We start from the raw sequence: 6,090 nt of genomic DNA on the forward strand, positions 1-6,090 counted from the left end.
TAAGAAGAGTTATTGTTTTCTATTTCAGTCTTTTTCTTGTTAGGATGGAAGTGATGATTTCCAAACTTTTTATATGCTAGACCAGAAAGCAGAAATCTATAGATCTCATTTTTGAAACATCCATTCATTCACCAAATATATGTCTACTATGTACCTGGCCATGTTCTAGTTGGTGAAGAAATAACAGTAAACAAAGTCCCTGGGCTCATGTAACTTCCATTCTAGTGGAGTAATCTGGTAAAATAAATATATAAATGTTATCTAGGAATGATAAACACTGTGTGTCAGTTTGAATGTATTATGTCCCCCAAACTCCATTATCTTTGATGTAATCTTGTGTGGGCAGATCTATCAGTGTTAATTAGATTGTGATTCTTTGATTGTTTCCATGGAGATGTGTCCCACCCAACTGTGGGTGATGACTCTGATTGGATAATTTCCATGGAGGTGTTGGCCCGCCCATTCAGGGTGGGTCTGAATTAAATTACTGGTGTACTATATAAGATCAGACAGAAGGAGCAAGCTTGCTACAGCCAAGAGGGACACTTTGAAGAAAGCAGAGGAGTTGCAGATGAGAGACATTTTGAAGATGGCCGTTGGAAGCAGACTCTTGCTCTGGAGAAGCTAAGAGAGGACAAATATGTCCAAGTGCGACTAAGAGTGACATTTTTGAGAAGCTGAAGCCTAGAGAGGAACATCCTGGGAGAAAGTCATTTTGAAATCAGAACTTTGAAGCAGATGCCAGCCACGTGCCTTCCCAGCTAACAGAGGTTTTCCGGACACCACTAGCCATCCTCTAGTGAAGGTACCTGATTGCTGATGTGTTACTTTGGACACCTTATGGCCTTAAGACTGTAACTGTGTAACCAAATAAACCCCCTTTTATAAAAGCCAATCCATCTCTGGTGTTTTGCATTCCGGCAGCATTAGCAAACTAGAACACACTCCTTTATGTCAAGTCAGCCACTTCAGAACAAAAGTTTTGCAATTTTTGAAGATGGCATAATGGGGGAGAATACAAGAATTAGCTTTTAAGAATGAAGATATCTTACTGAGCTCTTCCTTGCTGGATCAGTGTCAATGGCAGCTGTGATGGTTTGAAGCTGTGTGTACTCCAGAAAAGATTATTTTCTTAAAGTTAATCCATTCCCATGGGTGTGGACCCTTTGTGAGTACAATCTTAAGTTGAGATGTGACCCACCTCATTCAGGGTGGGTCTTAATCCTCTTATTGGGGTTCTTTACAAGAAGAAGCTGACAGAAAAAAAGCTACAGATGCTGTAAAAGAAAAGCCAGAGAAGCTGTGAAAGAACAAGCACAGAAAACAGAGAAACCACAGAAACAGAGAGGAAGCCACTGAAGCCACAAGCTAGAAGCAACAAAACCCAGGAGAAAAGAGGGAGATCAGCAGACATCGCTATGTGCTTTGAGGATCATTGGTAGCCCATCTTCAGGGAGAAAGCATCATCTGTTTATGCCTTGATTTAGATATTTTCATGGCCTCACGTCTGTAAACTTGTGAGTCAATATATCCCCATTGTAGAAGCCAACCCATTTCTGGTATATTTCATTTCGTCAGCTTTAGCAAACTAAAAGAGCAGCAAAGGAGAGGAAAGCAGTAAAATGTGCTGACATTGGCTTTATGCGATGGCAGAACCAGTTAAGGTAGCAGTAAAGCAAAAACAGTAGTGGGAAAGAGGTTCCTGAGCAGACTGTGGCAATGGTTGAGTAGAAGGCCTGGTTGCACAACTCTTGATTCATGAATGCCCTTTATTTTTATTCTATCCTCTAGCTACACAATACCTGACATCCAAGTGTGATATTATTATCTCCGTCTTTGTTAATTAAAGCAGCACTGCATATCAGCCTGAGCCTTTAAAAAGATGCTGGAAGCCAGCATGACTATTCATATTATAGGTAATGGAACATCAGATATCAAAGATTACATAAAACTTTAGAACTCATTGAATAGTGGTTTTAATGATTTTTGTTGTTGTTATTGTTTAATTTTAAATGGTACTCAGGCCAGATGTTACCGTTTCCATTTCATGTAAGAACAGAGATGCAGAATTATTTTGAAACTTGCCCAAGGTCCTAAAGTTTGTTGATGTCAGAGCTCCTCCTTCCTGGTTCCGAGTCTCCAGTACGTCATCAAGATTTAGTAAGTAGGAAATGAGAAGACTGTAGGATAAAAAAGCAATATTAATTCCCTTTGTCATGTAATATAACATATTCATAGATTCCAGGGAACTTTATTTTGGGGATTGTGCTGGTTTGAATCTGTTATGTACTGCAGAAAAGCCTATGCTCTTTTAATTCATTCCTGTGGATGCAGATCTATTGTGGGTGGGACCTTTTGATTTGGTTATTTCCATGGCAGTGTGACCCTGCCCATTCAAGACGGGTCTTAATTCCCTTGCAGGAGTCCTCTATGAGAGGATAAAATGCAGAGACATTTTGGAGGGAACTCAGAGAAGCTGAGATAGGTGCCCAGAGACAGTTTGGAGAAAGCCACTGAAATCTGAAGCTAAACCCAGGAGAGAAGGATCAGCAGAGCTAGCCAGATGCCTTCCCATGTGACAGAGGAACCCCGGATGCCATTGGCCTTTATTCAGAGACAGTATCGCCCTGTTGATGCCTTCACTGGGACATTTTCATGCCCTTAGAACTGTAAATTTGTGAACTAATAAACCCCCATTGCAGAAGCCAACCCATTTCTGGTATATTGCATTCTGACAGCTTTAGCCAACCAGAACAGGGACTCAAACACCATAGGTGTTTCTACATTTGTACTTGCATGTGTTTCAAATATATGAAAATTATACAGACAAGCTTCTTCATTGCGAATCCAGCTGAGATTTTTTTTACATTTCAAAAGACTAATAAATGAGATTCCTTTAAAATAGCAGTTATTACATCAGAACTCGGGATCAAATAAAAATTCTACTGTCTCTTTACATGCCAGGTCACCCAGTGTTATCTATGCTTTAAAAAACACTGTAATTTTTATTGATGAGTTCTATACAATATTGTTTTCTTAAATGACATATTTATAAAAATATTACATAATGTTTTTGGAAGGTGATGTTTGATAAACAGTATTTGAATATGTTTTCTCATCTAACATATAACATTTGATAAACTAAGGAAAACATATGCAATAGACAAGTTGAACTTAACACATTATTTTTAAAATCATAGATTTTAAAAGTTCTCTTTTATAAACATATACTCATTCTTGTGTAATAAATTCTATTATCTTATCTCTCATTCAAGTCTGGAAGTACACAACAGTGCAACTTCCAGCACAGAACTAACAGAAGAACAGAATAATTGTTGACCAATATAAGAAGGCAAACACAGCCCATTGAATCTATAAAATTAATTTATTTGCAAATTATGTTCAGCATTCCTTTTTCACGCCTATTTAATTCCACATGCATTTATGGAACACTGACTCTAAGCAAGGCCTTTTAGTAATGTGGCTCTTTGAAGGAAACAAGCTCACAGTCCAGTGGGCAAGATGGGCATATATAAATGATTCCGACATGAACCAACTAGTTCAACACCATGACAAAAGTAACAATTCCACCAGAATATAACTCAATGAAGGCAGAGACTTTTCTAATCCCAAAGCCAAGAAAGATGCTTAGTAATATGAATGGAATGTTCTATGAGAATATAAAAAAGGAAACACAAAATTCCATAACACAGCAGGGGAAAAATACTTTAGAAACCATGATTTCCATAAATTTTCTTCCTTAAGCTTTAAGGAAAGATTGATAACACCAGTATCATTGAAATGGGTTTCATGACCCCTCAACCTTGCTTGATGTCGGAACATGTTATTACATGATTTTAACACTAGGTGGCACTGCAAATACAGGCATTGACATAAAACCATTGTCTTAGAGATTTGTGCCTACTTACTTACCTGCTGACGCTGTGCCTACTGACTGGACTTTCCTGAGTTAGCCAGGGCTAAAGGAAGGTAAGTAAGGAAGGAAATAAAACGAATGGGGATTTTATGTAGGAACAGGAGTTCTATCTAATACTTTTGTTTTAAACAATATTATTTGATTAAAGTTACAATTTCAAAATTAAATTTTCTTAAGACTTTAATTTCAAAGTACGTATCTCATTTTGTTTATATATGGTAATTTTGCAAAAATGCTTTTTTGAATTTGATACATGGGATAAAATTATTTAACCATTTAACACCATTATATATTTAATCAAATTGCCTTTGACATTTTAAATTACTATGCTAATATTAATATATCTGGATTATTTCAAATATTTGATCACCTAACACAAACACATATTTAATTTTAAATGCACCAAATATAGATCTAACAACAGCTTGTTAAGCACTGAACTTGTAAATCAAATAAGCCAAACTTTGAGATATAGTACCTCAGATTCTTCTAAGCAATTCAAATAGCTTGAAACCCAGATCACACACACGAAAGCAAAACGACTGCCTATGAAGTGGACTGAGCCAGCGGTATGGCTGTGGGCAGCTTTCCTTGGTCACATTTTTGTCTGCTATGGAGTAGGGGTTTTCTAAAATTCAGTCTTCTCCTCTGAAATTAAACAGTTTAAATATTTGCTACCCAGTGTTTTCCCCACAACTAACCAGTCCTTTAAATTCAAAGAGGATTTTCCATCCTCAGATTTATAATCCTCTATAATAATAAAATATACTATATATATTATATATAAAATAATATATAATAATAATATAATTATTATTGAGGTTTAATGGGTGCTGATGGAATTTGGAACCCCTACTTTGGACCACCGGGGTCACATCTCTTTTCACTTTCATGGGCCTCTCTGACCCGCACTTTATAGTCATTTCATTGGCACCAGCCTGAACTTCCTCCTATGCCAGAGCAAGGGAGGCATGTCCATCTCAAATAGAGTTCCATCATTGGACCCTGCAGTCGGGACATGGAGGTTTGAGCCTGTGATCAAACCGGTGCCAGTCATCCAAGTCTCAGCAGCTAAATTAATTTCTCTAACTTTGAATTCATTCTGCTGTCACTTCATGCTGTCTGTTTGATCACCATGGCCAAAGGCATCGGAATATTTGGGGGATCATGGGAATCTGGGGATCCTCTGATGACTTGCCCAAGGTCACACAGCTGGGAAATGGCAGAGCTGAGATTAGCACCCAGAGATTATTCCCTTCTTTATTTAAATGAGATGCAGGTTATCATGGGGACAACCTTTGTCTGATGTAGTTACAGTATCTTAGTGAGTCATTTTGTCCAATCCTCCTATTTTATAGAAGAATCAATGTCCCTAAGGTCACATAGCTAATGACCTTAGAAGATGGCTTGATTTTATGAACTTTAATGATTGTTACTATTTATTGAACAACTACAAGTATCAGGCCTGAAAATGTTGTTTTCCATGTACAACTAAAATCTTGCAAGGAAGATATTATTAACAAGTGTTATTTCTTCTGCACTAGGTGGCCTCTTCATTATTAGCATTTTTGATTATCCCCCAGGAGTTTATTTCAAAATTACTTTTGAAGTTTTTTATCTTCCCTCATCTAGGTATTTTAGTCAGTCCATTTCAGATTACTGTAAATCATTGCTGCTCAGTGATTTATATGATGTAGGCCTCTAGATGGGGCCATACAACAATGGTTTCTGTTCCTCTCCGTGGAGGCAAAATGCAGAAGAATTTTTAGGTTCTAATTCTTCTGGAGATACTTCAATTTAGGTATGTGGCCTCTGCAATTGGTGAGATGTAAGGAAGGAGGAAGGTGCAACTCTTCAGCATGTTAACAGGGACCCAGGCTCCATGTTTCTGCTCCACAGTCTGTGGGAGGGTTGCTGCTTTGTGGGGGTGAGATACACTTGCCAACATCTCTGCTGCATCCCAGGCAAGGAGACAGTCTCTGCATCAAGAAAGCAAAAAGTTTTCCAAACAGCTTCACCCAGCAGAGCTCTGTTTATGTCTCCCACATGGCCACCCCTGACAGAAGGGAATGGGGTGAGGGTGGGCTTAGACAACTCACAGGTGGTGAATTCCCATAAGCATCTGAAATTTAGAAAAAGAGTGGACTGAGGAG

The sequence above is a fragment of the Choloepus didactylus genome, chromosome 8 (genome assembly GCF_015220235.1).
Source record: "Choloepus didactylus isolate mChoDid1 chromosome 8, mChoDid1.pri, whole genome shotgun sequence".
NCBI classification, from domain to species: domain Eukaryota; kingdom Metazoa; phylum Chordata; class Mammalia; order Pilosa; family Megalonychidae; genus Choloepus; species Choloepus didactylus.